Below are 15,537 nucleotides of genomic sequence, written 5' to 3'. Positions count from 1 at the left end.
CGGTGCCGACGGGAAGCGCCGCGCTGCGGGCTGCGCACCCTTCTCCGGCCGCGTCGGAAGGGGACACCCGCGCCGGCGGGCGGGGACCCGGGCGGGCAGCCCGCGCCCCGGGGAGCGGGGACAGAGGGGAGAAGGCCGGCTGCCGGGCCGCTCCCGCTCCGCTCTGCTCCGCCCCGACGGCGGCGGCTCCGGCTCCCGCCCCGCATCCCCGGCACGGCCCCAGCCGGCCGCTTCCCGCCGGCGAGCGGCGCTGCGGGGCGGCTGCTGCCGGAGGGCGGCCGCTGGGGAGCGGCGCGGGGCTCGCCCGGCAGCAGCCGGAGCGGCGCGGGGCGGCGGGGACGGCTGGGCGCCGAGCCCGCCCCGGCCGCTGCGGGCGGGGAAGGGAAGGAAGGGGCGAGGCTGGCTGCCGCAGGGCTGCACCTGCGGGGCCGGGGCCGCTCTGCCCGTGCCCTGCGTGGCTCCGTGCGTGCTCGGCGTGGCGTGTGCGCCCCGAGCCCCAGCCGGGAGCTGAGCCCGGCGCCGGCAGCGGGACCTCACCCCCAGCTCCGCCGAGCTGCGGAGTTGGCATCAGCAGCCCTCGGCCGCCTGGGCGGCGGCGGGGATGCTGCCGAGTCTGTGGATTTTTCTCCTCCTGCCGAGGTTCCCGGTAAGTGTCCCTTTCTTAACAGCAGCTGCTGGGGGCTTCTTTTCCCCGAGAGAAGGGCTGGAGGGAGCGGAGGAGGCGCAGCCTGCGGCGCGGTCCCGACGGCGAGCGAGTGCCGCGACCGGGCGCCGCGCTGGGCCGGTCCGGTCCGGCCGCGGGGCTCTGGCTGCCCTCGCGCCGCGGCTCCTGGCGCTCGTAGCCTGGCGGGAGGCGCTCGCACGTCTTCCCGGCTTTATTTCTTGGTGCTTTCTACCGTGCGGTACCGTGCACACTGAAGGCGGCGGATCGCCCGGCAGCGATGCTGTTTGTGGTGGCGGTTCAGTGGAGGGGGTGAAGGAACGGGCGCGTAATTGTCCCCTCTGTCACTGAGCAGGTGAGCGGATCCGCGGCGCTCAGGTGAAGATGAGCTCCTGTGTGCTGCCTAAATTTTTCTTCCAGGTTTTTGCTTTTAAAAAAAAATAGTCTACTTATTATTACATTTTATTGCGTGACTATAAAAGAAAGGAGTAAATGCTACAGGCTGAGAACCACTTAGAGAAAGTAGTTTGGGTTACCGAGTAGTCATGAGTGCAGCCAGCCACTGTGCATTTCAGCGTGCCGATGCGGGGGTGCACCGCGAGGAACAGTTAGCTGGGGATTCTGCACCCCAGAGCAGAGTTTTGGAAAACCTCGGGGGAGCTGATGAGCGGTCAGCCCCGGGAGTAGCCCTTGACGTGAATGTGAGAAGACAGAGGAGCGGCTGGGCAAATTACCTGCGAGGTGCACAAGTGTTTTGCTCTACGCACTCGGGGTGAGAGTCACAAGGTGCAGTCCACTGCAGTACATGAAACATTCGAAAGCCACTTGCTGTAAAGCCGCTTGGGTCACATTGTTTTGAATGGATCCAAAAGAAAGAAGTGATTGGATTATTGCCTAGAAATGTCACGGTGAGGAAAGGGCTCAAGAGAGGTTTACCAACATCCAGTGTTGGAAATCTGAAGTGGGACATCCTGGGACTAAAAGCAAGATGCAGGGTTTTTAAAAAATAATAGCACTTATTAGACTAATAAGTTTTTAAAGTTTTTCATCATTAAAAAACTTTAAACCAAGGATGTTCATTCTAAAAACAGGTCTATTTTTAACAGGATTTAGTATGGGGAAATCTTATGGGCTATATATAGGGGAGGCTGAAACAAGTGATCATAGTAAACCCCTATTGCCTCTATTAGGTGCATAACTGGGAAAGCTGTGCCATTTCTGAGAGTACACTCTTCAGACACTCTCTGTTTCCTTACCTTTGCTCCCCCAAATTCCTTTATACTGAGAGCAGCCCTGAGAAAAAGGACTTGGGGGTGTTGCTTGACAAGAAGCTTAACATGGCCTGACAATGTGTGCTTGCAGCCCAGAAAGCCAGCCATATTCTGGGCTGCATCAAAACAAATGTGGCCAGCAGGTCGAGGGAGGGGATTCTTCTGCTCTACTCTGCTCTTGTGAGACCCCACCTGGAGTACTGCATTCAGCTGTGGGGCCCCCAACATCAGAAGGACATGGACCTGTTAGGATGACTCCAGAGGAGGGCCAGGAAGATGCTCAGAGGGCTGCAGCACCTCTCCTATGAAGACAGGCTGAGAGAGGTGGGGTTGTTCAGCCTGGAGAAGAGAGGGCTCCGGGGACACCTCACAGCAGCCTCCCAGTGCCTGAAGGGGCTACAGGAAAGCTGGGGAGGGACTTTGTACAAGGGCATGTAGTGACAGGACAAGGGGAGGTGGCTTTAAACTGAAAGAAGGTAGATTTATATTAGCTGTAAGGAAGAAATCCTTCACTGTGAGGGTGGTGAGACACTGGCACAGGCTGCCCAGAGCAGCTGTGGGTGCCCCATCCCTGGCAGCGCTCAAGGCCAGGCTGGATGGGGCTGTCAGCAACCTGGTCTGGTGGAAGGTGTCCCTGCCCATGGTAGGGGGGTTGGAACTAGGTGATCTTTAAGGTCCCTTCCAACCCAAACATTCTATGATTTTATGAAATCAATGGTTAGCCTTTTGCTATATGCTTTTCTGTGTATATCCATATGAATTATTCCCCAAATGCAATTAAATCCAGGGGTCTCTGTGCTTCTGTTTTGCATCTAGGTGATTATAGTGAAGATCTGTAAGGTGAGAGTTGCTGTTCACAGATCTGAGTAGTTTGAGGAATGTGGTTTGTAAGGCTGGAGGTATGGGTACGACTTCCAGACGGTATTAGTGTGATTAAACATTTTAAGTGATTTAACATGTTAACATTTCTAAGCTGTCTCCAGCACTACGCTTACTGTTAAGAAATACTTATTAACACATTTTGACTTCTATAGACTTCATGGTAGTTGAAATCCTAAGTTATTTAACCAAAATTCTATGTGAGTTTTGGGTTGTAGCTGTATGGTTTAAAGTGGAAAAACAGCAGGTATGAAGGATCTCATTAAACAATTTTCTGTGTGACATTGCAGTCATCTAGTTGTTTGCCTGTCTGCAAAACATGTTCTTATTATATGATGTTCTAAATCTCCTTATCAAGAGAGATTGATTTCTTATCTGATGATTAACTGAACTGTCTGTTGGTAAGACATTTGGTCTTGCAGGGTGGGAGGGAGGAAGGGAATCCATTTGATACAGCGATGGCTGAAGGCAGCTGCAGTGCAGGATTGCTCTGTGACTGAGCACTTTGCTTCCCAGTTCTTTATTGCTATTGCCTTGCCTACATTTACTCTGCCTTCTAATCAAACTTCCTTCATACCGGGGTAAACATATTGATGTGTTGTCCCAGAGCCTGGAAACTTAGGAAAGCAGAATAGGTAAGAAAGCTGAAGGAGCCGACCTTGAAGAACAGTGTGGACCTGAGCCTAAGGGCGGTAGGTAGGAGGTATGTATATTTGTGGTAGGCACCGGAAGCTGATGTGTGCATATTTCTTTTTGGATCTTTAGAATAGTTTTTCTCATTTATTTATATAGATTTCATAATTTTTTTTATATATATATATAAAAACATACATGTAAAGTGTGTACCAATGAACATAACATACATGTATGCCAATGAGACCAAACAGCCTGGCTCTGCTGCAAAACAAAGTCTTTTTAAGCCTATATCTTAGTCTGCCCTGGGTGTGACCAAGTGGACCCATTCTGTGTGGCTTTCCATATGCTGGGACACAGCTTCAGAGCAGAATCAATTGCTCAGGAAATGCATTTATCTGGATTTTTTATGGTTACCTCAGCCTGCACTGAAAATTCTGCATAATTCAATTACTACAATCTATACCCTTTATTTTCAGTGTAACTTTTCCCTGGGTGTGCTTTTTGTATTGCTTAGAAATGTAAATGGATATCAGAAATGAAACAAAATTCCATCATGTTTTTTACTGTATTCCACAGATGAGTATTAACAGGAATCTCCTTAAATGAGCATTTTATTTATTTACTTTTAAGGAGTTGCTTTGCATCTTCAGTGCATCTCTGGAATATTTAAATTATCTGGGGCATCCCTCTTGTTGACATACAAGTTCTCTTTTTCAGTTGCTCTGTCTTGGTTCTAGATGAATTTGTCCTAGTGTTTCTTTGTGAGAGATTACCTTTCACCACAGCCATTTCACATGAGGGAGACTGGTTTTAGGAGGGATGGCATTGTACATTGGGGTAATTTGTGATCTGAGTGCAGCTGAGTTTATTAATGTGTCTCCACTGGGACTCTGGTAACTTTTGGATTGGACTAATATTTCACCTGTACAGCCTGGCAAACTGTGGAAGTAGCAGTGTATCAGCAGATGGGAGGAAGACATATTCAGAGCATGAATGTCGCCAAGTTTTTATATAATGTATTACAGGGGTGGGGACAATGCAGGAACTGTATACAGCCCCAGCGCATATCCAGGGGTTGAACAGGAGAGCGGAGCTTGAATGAAATGTTTCTTTTATATGTATGGTATGGAACTTGCAGGGTATTATCTGAATACCATAGAAGCAAATGTCCATGGTGATGGGAACATTGTTTCTGAGGATTCTGTTAGACAGATTTCTGGGAGGAAGCATTGTTTGAAAGCAAGCCATTTGTCATTTGCAGATGTATTTTTCATTTGCAGTTACTATATGGCACAGTTGATGGCTTTTTGAGCACTTGTGTGTGGGTTGAACCTGAACTTGTCTCCTTTACTTCTGAGGGCACTGCAGAACTGTACAAAAGGTCAGACTTGGGAAAAGAAGTACTTTAATTGCTTCTAAAACCTCATTCCTTTTCCTGAATCATGGCACAAAGTCCTTAGTGCCTAATGGGTTGGGGAAGAGAAAAATCAAGTGTATAAGGAACTGAATTCCCATTCTCACAATATTAAACCTGCTCATGATAATAAATAGGCTAATGACGCTAAGGATGGCAAGTGCTTATACATACGTATGACTTCAGGAAGCTAAGAGAAGTGTGCTATACATTCAATTAAATAAAGATATGGTGTGGGAATTAGTGTCCATTCACTGTAGGCACCAGTGCAGCGATGATAGTAACTGCATTATGGAGTGTGTTAACACGGACAGGCAAGAACTTGAACTTTGACTGGGAATGGGGAATCTTCATCCTGTGTAAAGTAATCCAGAAGACTGGTATGTGATGTGAGTATTCTTGAAACCTGTAGGTTTGAAACATATTTGGGTTTTACATTGGAGATTATTAGTAAAAAATTGCAATATGGCTGCCTGCAGTGAAACGTTGCATTGGGGAAGGTACTTTTTCTAACAGCTTTTTCTGCACTAGCTGTTGTTTACATAACATTTTTTACTGTTGCCAACTATAAAATAGCTTCTTTGACTTTTGTCATGGTCTGGAGTTAAAGTACAAATATATACTTCTCCAGGAGTATGTCTATTGTGTGGCTCTACAGATATATTTAAAGAAGACTTAGATGGTAGAGTACTGAAAACATCGATTTTGGCATCTTTATCCAGATTAGAGCCCTCTTCATTGTTATTACCAATGTTAAGTTTTAGAGGGGAAAAATAACAAGGCCATAGCTAAGCTTTTAATAGGACTGTAGTTTTTAACCCTGTATGGATTTGAAATCCTTGCTGTGAGAACAGTATGGGAAAGTGGGATGCAGTTAGGAGAAGAAAAATGATTAATGCACTGGACAATAATAACTTATTAGGTAAGACTGAAAACTAATCAGGGAGAAGGCTATACCCTCTTGGTGTTTCCTGCTGTGAAATGATTATCGCAGCAAAGAAAGGTGGAGAAGTATGAGTAACCTTACTCACCCCAGCACCAGCCAGATGACACTCATGTTTGAGCAGGAGTGCCCTGAAAGATGGGTGTGAGGGATTCTGCATGCCATGGTGCTGCTGGTGTATGTGTAAACACTGTGCTTTCGTACAGCCTTTCTAAGTGCAGAACCTGAATGGAGGCCATTTAAGGGAATTTAACTGCACATTCTCCCAGTATTTGGGCTGTCAACATTTCACACTAGATATAAAATGCCTTTGCATTTCCTCTTTTTCCTGAATGTCTTCAGGCAGGGGTTTATTTTGAGTATGATTGTGAGAATCCTGAAAAGAATTGTTTAAACAGTATCATCCATGATAAGGCACAAGTCCCCCTTGATCAAACCTTTTCTTAAGTTTTGTTGTTGTTGTTGTTGTTTTGTTTTGGTTCTTTTTTTTGCGAGACAAGCTCTGATTTAGCAGGAATTCGGAGCTTGCCCTGAAACAGCTTTGAACCATGACCTTCCTTATGATGTTTCATTTCTGTTGTGGAAGGAAGCAGAAACATCCCAACTCTTTGTGGGACATGAGCTTTAAAAGTGCATGTTCTCAATTAAGTGTTTAAATAATGAATTTAAGATTGTTTATATCTGAGTTGAAATTATGAGCTCACTTCTAATTAATTTTGTGCAAACGTTTTAATGTTAGTTTACCGCACCTTGTTTCCAAATATGAGAAGACTGGGTTTGGAAGTAAAAGCAATTAAGACATGATACCTGCAAAAGTCTCCACTGATTTAGTGAGGATAATGCTGAGGATTGCTACAGGTGTTTCTAATGGTGTAATTTTTCAGAATAAAGTTGGATTTTGAGGAAAAGAAATGTTGTAAAGGATTTCTGTTCCTTGTCCATATCCTTCAGCTTCTGACGAGATTGTAGATGGTTTTGATTGACAGTCTACAATGGCCATCTACAATGGCTGTAGATGGTCATCTACAGTGGCCTGACCATTGTCCAAGCCTGGATGTTGCTCCGGTAGCACCACTGTGTGAGAAAAGGAAATTCAGCTACAGTTTACCTCCCTGCGTGAATCAGGGCTGCACAACATCCAGTAGCAAAACTTGTGAATCAGCACAAGGTGCTGTATTTAAGTTCATCACTTTTCAGAACAGAGTTAAGTGTTGGGCATATTTAGAAAAAAACTACATATTTGATGCTTTTACACTTAAGAGTAAGACCTGTGGCTCAAAGATAGTGATGTAGAATTGTCTTTCAGTTTGCCACCTTCTGAAGATTGCTCTTTCTCTCCCAGACTCAAGATTGAAGGAATTGCTCCTGCATAAAAGCAAAAAAACCCCCAAAAAACCAAAAAGAGCTGTGAGTTTTGTTTTACCTTGCTTTAAAACCCTTTGCCTTCTACTGCTTTACTGAAATGACCTGGCTGAAAGTCCTCTTTCTGAGTAAGTGCAGTCTGTCTTCTGGCTCTTTCCTGTGCCTGCTGCCATCATGAAGGTTCTGGCTTCGTTGAAGCTCTGCACTCATTCACATGTTGGCTTCTAATGAGGTTGATCTGAGTCAGTGCTGTTACTACATTTTCATTAACTTAATTTTATACATACTGCAGATCAATTCAGAGACTTACTATGTCTGTAGCATGTCACCTTAAAATGTATAGCAATATCACAAATGATGCTTTATTAGTCTGACCTTTCTCCCTTTATTTGAAAAAGTAATGTTAGAAAAGGAATAACTGTCTCTTAACCTTAAATCTGGGCAACATCATATTTCATTCGATACCGAAAACATAGCAATCAGACAATATAGGATGGATTGCAAGTTTGTTTGGGGGCGGGTGTGTGTGTCAATTTGTATCACTAGCACACAAACAGCTGGATTTGAAAACCCCATGAATTAATAAAAAAAGAGAGAACTTCAAGTGCACAAGCTATTTGTGGTAGAATAGTTTATTGTAAGTACTGTGTGTAGTACATAGTTTTTTGATTGCCCTATGCTCAAAAGCTAGAAGTAATCGAAATCTTGTTTGATACTCTTTGTCTTTTGACTTGATATAATCCTTCTGATTCTGCTTGGAAGTAGATGGCACCTGATGTATAAACTTGCACTTTTTTTGAAGCTGCCTTTATTTTTTACATTCTCCAAAATGCCTCTCTTGACCTTCTGGTTCTTGTTAATGGTGAAGCAATGAGACCAGGTTGAAGTTTACCATTGTGACATTTGAGGAACAGAGGAACGGCAAGAGGAACAGAATGATGTATCACCACATGGCAGTCTCCTGCAGCTAGGGATGTGACTTTCTGTTTTTTAATAGGGAATTCAAATGACAAAATAACCAGTAACAAGGCAGGGATTGCTAAATATAGCAGAGTTGCTTGCCTTGCTGTTGTCACTGGTTTTGCAGTGGAGATACTTTTCATTTACGTAAGTGTAAGCTGAAGCCAGAGGGAAAAATGACAGAGTAGTTTTTTCCCCCTTCAGGTGTCAGAGTGCTCTGTCCCTCCTGTCGTCTCATTGCATCTGGTGAAGATGCAGTGATGTTTGGCAGAGAAGATGCTGGGGCCTACTGCATGCCCCCAGGTGGCTGGATCACACCACTGACTTTGGGAGGGAGGAAAGCACAACCGTGAAATGGGTCAAGGCAATAAAAGACACTTAGAAGTTCAACATTAGAGTTCAACTACAGAAAGCTGTGGCTTTGTTCAAGAAGAATGAATATGTATATGAACATATACATAGAAAACTCTCTCAGATTGATTCACAAGCAGAAATTTTTTGTTAGGTAACTATGCAAATGTCTTCAGACAGTTATGCTTGAGGACAGCAATGAAGTCATGCTCAGTTATTAGTGCATAAATTATGTGTGAGAGAAGGCTGAAAGCTTTCTTTCCATTACTGCAAATATTCTTGAGCCTTGTTTTCAATGTAAGATCCCTCAGTGTTATTTTTTCACTTTTGTCTTTCCTCCCCAAAACAAACAAACAAAAACCACCTGTAAATCGTAAAGGATAAAATACATAGCAAGACAGTCTTTCAGTATTGTAAGCAGATATTTGAACAACATTTGGGGAAAGAAAGCACTAAAACTACATACATGAGGTCTTAGAAGTGTGTTATGTTTGTGTTCCTGGGGATAAATAATTCTGGCATCCTTTTATGGGACTGTAAGGTGTTGTCTTTTATTGTAATGCTAACGTTCATACCCAGATAGCAGGTTTTGGGCAAGAGAGTAGCAGCAGAAGGATTATGCAGTGTCATGTCTCAAGGGGCAATAGGGAATAAGCAGGAGGCCAGTGACAGCAGTCTGGAGTTTTTTGTGGTTTGCCAGTGAACATGGATAGTGGAAAAAAACCATGGTCCAAGTGCATGACCCCCTAAAAATAAGGAGAATCTTTTAATTGGTCAAAATTAGCATTCAAGCAAATGTTTCTGAATTAGCCAGATGCCATTTACTTTTGTATTATAAAATTTCTGCATCCTTAAATTAAGGTGACCATATTCTTTGCATTGACTATTAATACATTACTACTTTTCTGTTATTATTTAAGGAATCCCACAATGTTGATCCATCCAACTTATTACTGCTGCACCTCTGGTTAATACCTGCTGGAGTTTGAGGATGTTGATTTATAAATACACGGCACAGTACACCATAATTTTGGCTTTCTGCCTGTGGGTTTTGTTGTGCTGCAACAGTATGATCTTCAGTAGTAGAGGCTGACTTCTCTAACTATGTTTAGAAACCCTCTCATATAAAGAAATGTAAATGGAAGATCAGCATGAGACAATGTATAGAAAAAGTTGAGCAGTAACGATCATGACATTGTCATAATGAATTGCTGTGCGGTACTTGAGCTGTCCAGATATCTCTAGAAATAAATGGAAATTTTACCAGTTAAGCTTCTTGGGTAAAAAGGTGCGCAGTGACTCTAGCAGAGGAAGAGCATGCTTTAATATGCTCAGGGACTGGGCTGGCTTATTGCAGCTGAGACCTTCCCTCCCCTCCCCCCCCCCCCCCCCCCCCCATTGTAATAAAACATATTCAAGTGTGAGTTTGAGGGAAACTAAGAATGGACCTGAACCCACCTGAACAATATAATGACAATTCTTTTTCCTCCAACAGAGCCATCTCAGTTTATGTTACTGGAGGAGATGGATCCTTGTATGTAAAGCAGTTTAAGCTGGGATCTCTTTTCTCCTGAAGAGTTCTGTCTGGCATAATGGATGAAGGGAGTGCTTTTAGTGTCCTTCCACACACAAATGTACATGGTTAATTCCCTCATGCATGGACACTCATATATGTGCACCCCTACACATCTGGAAATCTGCTGGAGGCTGGTAGTTCTCAAGCTTTATATGAAAATTCAAATTGTGTGAAATTGAGATATGCGCGTGTTCGTGGGGGCAGATTTTAATGACAAGCTTGAAAAATCAAAGTAGGCTTTCCAACATTTCTGGTAGTTCTGAACTGGAACAAAATCTATACAGAATAGGTTTGAGTAGGTTTTATTCTAGAGTGAGTTTAGAACAGAATGATTGTTGCAGTCACAATGGTTGAAACACAGAGAAAATAATTGCCTCAAGCTCTAGCAAAACCAGATCATTTTTCACACCTCTAGTTTTTTCACCCTTAGAGTCTCTTTTCCAGCCCCCTGTACAATAGTTCTTCACACTCTTATTCCAGTAGAACACCAAGGCTACTTTACCAAAACACTGTTATGCCTTCCCCACACTGAAAGGCTGCAGGTATATGTGTCTGGAGACGTCTCAGGGCAGGGGAAGCTGTGACAAAAGGCAGGTTGCCCGCTTACGGCAGGTGAGCAGTCAGCCAAGCTGAAAACAGCAGAATAGCATTTAAGGTTTACAACCATTAACCGTGATATTTTGCAGTGAGGTTTCATGACCTATGCTAAGTGCAGTTTTTCATGTTCTCTGAGAGCAAAGCATAAGCGTGCTCACATTAGGTCAGAAAAAAGGCGCAGTGAGGCTGGTGTTTCTGACTATGAAAGAACAGAAGAAATGGGGCAAATACCGAATAGCTTCATTTTCCTTCCCACAATTCTCTATAACCCCGTAGCTAAATGGATCCAGTGACCCTGTGCTTCCTCAGTTATGTTTGTATCTGAACTGTTGCAGTTAATAGACCCAACAGAAGTCTAAAAGTTAAAGCAAGAGCTCTACATTTTGTGAAGCCTCCTGAATGCAGTTTCTTTATTGATACCCCAGGGTATTAGTCTTACCTTTCAGTACCTTGCTCTCTCAATCTACCCATTTAATTAACATTTAAACCATTTATAGTATTGACCTAGACAAGAAAGTTATCAAATGCATTATATGTTTTGGTGTGTGGTGTTTCTTCTTTTTGCTAAGCAAATAGTTTCAGCTCTTCCAGAAACCTCAGTTTCATTGCTTAAGGGATGACACAGTTGTTTATGGAGAAGTCTTGAAAGACTGTCCATTCTGATAAGGGTGAGAACAGATGGAATTAATTGCTTAATGTATATTATAAGTGGCATAACCAGCAATTCTTATACATCAGGTTGCCCAATATGTCTTGCATGTTGGGTGTTTTTCATTTTGAATTTATTTTATTTTGTGGCTTGGGTGGGATTTTTTCCATCCCATTCCCCCAGAATCAGCGCAAATTTGACCACTGGGAAATTTCTGTCTTCATGTATTTGGTATCTCTAGCAAGTCTTTATCAAACTTGCAAGAGCTATGCCTTCCTCCACAAGCTTAAAATGTGCTTTTAAGAAGACAGATTGTAACAGCGTCTGCAAAAAGAGAACCCCTGATAGGAAATGCTCCCTATCCTGTTTCTTAAATTTGAAGTCCCTGTCCTACAGCTTGTATATGAATTCGTGAAAATGGAAATCGTTACATCTATGACCAAGTAAATGTGGTGGGATATTTTTCTTGCTTGTTTCGGAAATTTTAGCTAGAACATGTCCCAAAACATCAGTGTGAGTACCATGGAAAATTTCATCTCTGATAGGTAACTTGGCAAATTGTTAGGAAAATGACCTTTCATAATGGAAAAAAATATGTGTTAGTTTTAAATGAAGAGGCTTCCTGGCCCACCTACTGTTACATGCAAACCAGGAAAGAAGGGACCCTATTTGCCACAGGAAAATGGAGGACTTCAGCAATTTGACATAACGTGTGCATTTTAATGAGATGTCTGGTATATGCATAATACCAGAGAGCCTCATGATCCTTGATATATTTTCCCTCGAGATAATCTCTTGAGCCAGGAGAAGAGGTTCTCCCTGTATTGGCTAGCAGCTGCAGTATGGAGAATTTCAGAGATTTGCTGTGGTTTGCATGCAGTGGAAACAGTTTCTTCTCAGTAGCAGTCTGCTGTTCCTCTCAGAGGATTATCGCTTTTTTGTATTTTTACGTGGTGAAAGAGATTCTTGTGAGCAGTGGTGGACTGCTGATTAACATGATAAAGTATCACAGAACAAAAGTGTTTGAGAAACTTTTTGAGGATTTTTGGATTTTATAATAATTTAAATGGAAATTACTTATATAGATGGAACTTTAAAAGTTTCTATAATAAATTACTGACGAGACATGATCTGATTGAAGGGCTAGAGCGAGCCAAATAATACTAAACCTGTCTGATCTTTAAATGCCTTTAAATGAATTGTCGTAAGCTTTGCCTGATACTACAGGAGAAGAGAATACTGGAAAAGCTGATGAAAATTTCCGAGAGCTCAGCCCAAGCAAGATGTCAGAGCCGGTAAATTGACGGATGGATTTTGAGAAGTTTCATGTGTTATGTATTCCCCAGCGTTCTGGTGAACTTGATACTGAGCCCTACTTAACCAGTTCTGCAGCAGCATGGAAAATTAGTAATCTGAGTAATCTGTGTCCAGAAATTAAGTGGTCACTTAGTCCTGATTTTTCATCTACTCCAGGCTAGAGGGCATGTTTCAGTGTCTAAAAGCATTCAGATATTTCTGTTCCTTTTGTCTCCACAGTGGGTTGTGAATGATCTTCTTGTCAGGTGGTTTGTAACAGCAGTAAGATCTGCATTCAGTACATCTAGGATCAGTGGATTCATATATTAAACCAATTTTATTCCACGCCTAGAGACCTGGAAATCTAACTGTGCCTCTCCTTTTGCCTTCATGGGTAGGTCTTCCCTGTTTCCAAACATTTGGACTGAGTGTAAACAACTAAGCTGTTTTTTAAATTTAAACACAGTATTTTTCAGTATCCTGGCTTACTCCCTTCACAAACAATGAGGAGAACATCCGACGGGTGAGATCATCTCCCATTCAGCTCCTCAGTGATTAGCCAGCGACAGCCTCTGGCTCAGTCTGCCTGTAGTCCCAGAAAAATGCTAGTCTGACTCAGTGAAACAAACTGAGTTTTGCTCACATGTGGGCAAGGTGTCCTTGGCCCAGGCCACCTCCAGACCTCTGCTTTCTCTTCTTCTGATGTGCGGGCTTGTGTCTGTTGTTGTGTCATGGGAATGCATACCTCTGTCTTGAGCCATGGGATGGATGCTTCCTGTGCACACCAGGTTGTTTGGAAGGATTGGATCTGCACAAGGAAACTACATCTGGGGATTTGGCTTCCTAGTGGGCTACGAGGTGCAGCACAACAGATTTTATCCTCCCCTATTATCTCATCTGCCCGGTGTGTGATGAGCTGACTAGCTGCATTTACTCATGCAAGTTCACAAGTTGAGGGAAAGCACTTGCATTACTATGAAGGAGAAATAACGGTAAGGGAGCCCAAGGTGGGAGCTGAATGACTCTTATACATGAGATTTGACAGGTCTGCATCTCTGATGGTAAAGTTCCCCTCAAAAAAGGTTGCTGCTACTGAGAAATAAGGTCATGGCTATAAAGTAGTAACTTAATTCCTTTTTGTGGGAATTCATGTTGCACCTGCATTCAAGCTGCATGCAGAAAATGTGATTTTTCAGGTGACACTGGAAGAACTGTGGGCAAGACTTGCATAAGAGGCTTAACTGTGGTTTGGTTTTTCATTAACGTAATGAATTGAATCTTAGAATAACCTTTTGTACTGATGCATGTGAAACTAAAAAATTAATTCTCTGAGGTTTTAAGCAGTGCCTGTAGCCCATTGCAGTGGTGGGCCATTGAAATCCTGTCGTAGCTTGAAAAAAAGTAAAAATATATCACCACCTCTCTGTGTGCACACCAGTCCTGCAGAGTTTGTTTGTTTATTTATTAATTTTTGCATCTGGTTGAACTTTCATTATCTTTGTGCATTCAGTCTTTTGGTGTACCGCTAGCAACATTGAACTACACAGTAGAGAGAGACCATCCACTCATTTTCCACAGATTAGTGACCATTACTGTAGTATAATTAAACTTTGTGTATCTCTCTATTAGTTTATCACATCTACTGGGTAACAGAGCGAAAATACATCAGAGTTAGTTTATCGTGTCTTGGTCATAAAATCCAATGATCTAAAGATTGATCCTTTTCATAGGAAAGTACATTTCAGCCTGTGCCCCTTTTCCTTCCCCCCACTATGCATTGGAGAAAGTGCCCAAGATCTAATTTAATTCAAGGAAGGCTTAAACTTTTGTTGTTGCTTGATGAAGTAGTATCCCCTGCTTGAATGCCAAGTTTCCTTATGGCAGGAAACCTTACTGAGGGTGTTATATGCAAACAGCTCTGCATCCTGTGGTCTCTCCACAAATGCTTGAATTCATACTGTGTGTGACCTATGGACTGGCATAACTGCACCGCAGAGCTGCGTGAGCAAACGGGCTGCTAAACAATACTGAATTCGGTTAGAAAGTTCTTCCATCTGCCATTCTGTATTGTTTGGAAATGTACCGTGCTTCCATTTTTAAGACACTATTCAGTATGGCAACAGGTAGTTTATTTATAAATTTAAGATGTGAAGGAGTGGAGGGAGGAAGGCTGAGGCCAAATATATTTGCTAAAAAGAGTTTCTAGGACTCATCATTTAAGAGGGGAAGGAACTGCCCTTTCTATAGGTGATCTAATTTATTATTTGAGTAAATTCTTGCAGTAATGGATTAAAGTACTAAAGACAATTTTGTCTTCAGATACTATTTTTAACAAGTATGTAACACTGAATGACCCCTATAGAGAGAGTCTAGGTTCATAAAAGGGGTCAGGACAGCCTCTGTTCTTGTTGGGGTTGGTCTGTAGTTTTTTGGATTGAGTTTGAAACAGCTGAGAAGTAAAAGGTTCAATAATTTGTTACTAAGCACACAGTCCCCTCAGATTGGAGGGGAATATTTTATCTTTTGATCTGCTTTTAATAGCCTGAGGTGTGTTCTTTACGAGGGTCTGCTTTTCGTTCAGTAGATCATGTGTGACAAAGGCAAAGCTATGTTGCTTGTTGTTAGCTTCTGGTTATATTGTCTGCTTTCAAACAGCAGTTTGAAACTGTAGTGTGTTAGCTAGATTTTACTGCTTCATCATGAGCATTATATGCCCTAATAACATTCAATCTAATTTTGAATTTTTGGGGTTTGATTTTGCATCCTTTTAAAAAAAGCTTATATAAACAAAAGCTTATAGAAACTTATATTCCTTAATGTCTTCCAAGAAGATGTCATCTCACAGCTGGAAAGGCCATTTAGTTTCTGGGAATGGTTTTCTTAGTGTCTTGCCATCCCTTTGTTGGAAATGCTTAGATTTACAATAGTGCTTCTGCTTTTAA

At 42.7% G+C, this 15,537-nt stretch overlaps 1 protein-coding gene across 2 annotated transcripts in view; it reads left to right on the top strand.

Annotated features, from left to right (window-relative positions):
• The first annotated feature begins 281 nt into the window (after positions 1–281).
• Positions 282–15,537, top strand: part of SYTL5 (synaptotagmin like 5) — a 94,424-nt gene continuing 79,168 nt past the window's right edge. Inside the window, exon 1 of one of the 2 annotated variants that reach the window (XM_055703027.1) lies at positions 282–646. The gene's annotated coding sequence lies outside the window, so the exon portion shown is untranslated. The remainder of the gene's footprint in view (positions 647–15,537) is intronic. The other variant, XM_055703028.1, reaches the window with a different exon arrangement.

Source organism: Falco cherrug, chromosome 2 (assembly GCF_023634085.1).
Source record: "Falco cherrug isolate bFalChe1 chromosome 2, bFalChe1.pri, whole genome shotgun sequence".
In the NCBI taxonomy this organism is placed as follows: domain Eukaryota; kingdom Metazoa; phylum Chordata; class Aves; order Falconiformes; family Falconidae; genus Falco; species Falco cherrug.
This window is presented reverse-complemented; position numbering and strand designations above follow the sequence as displayed.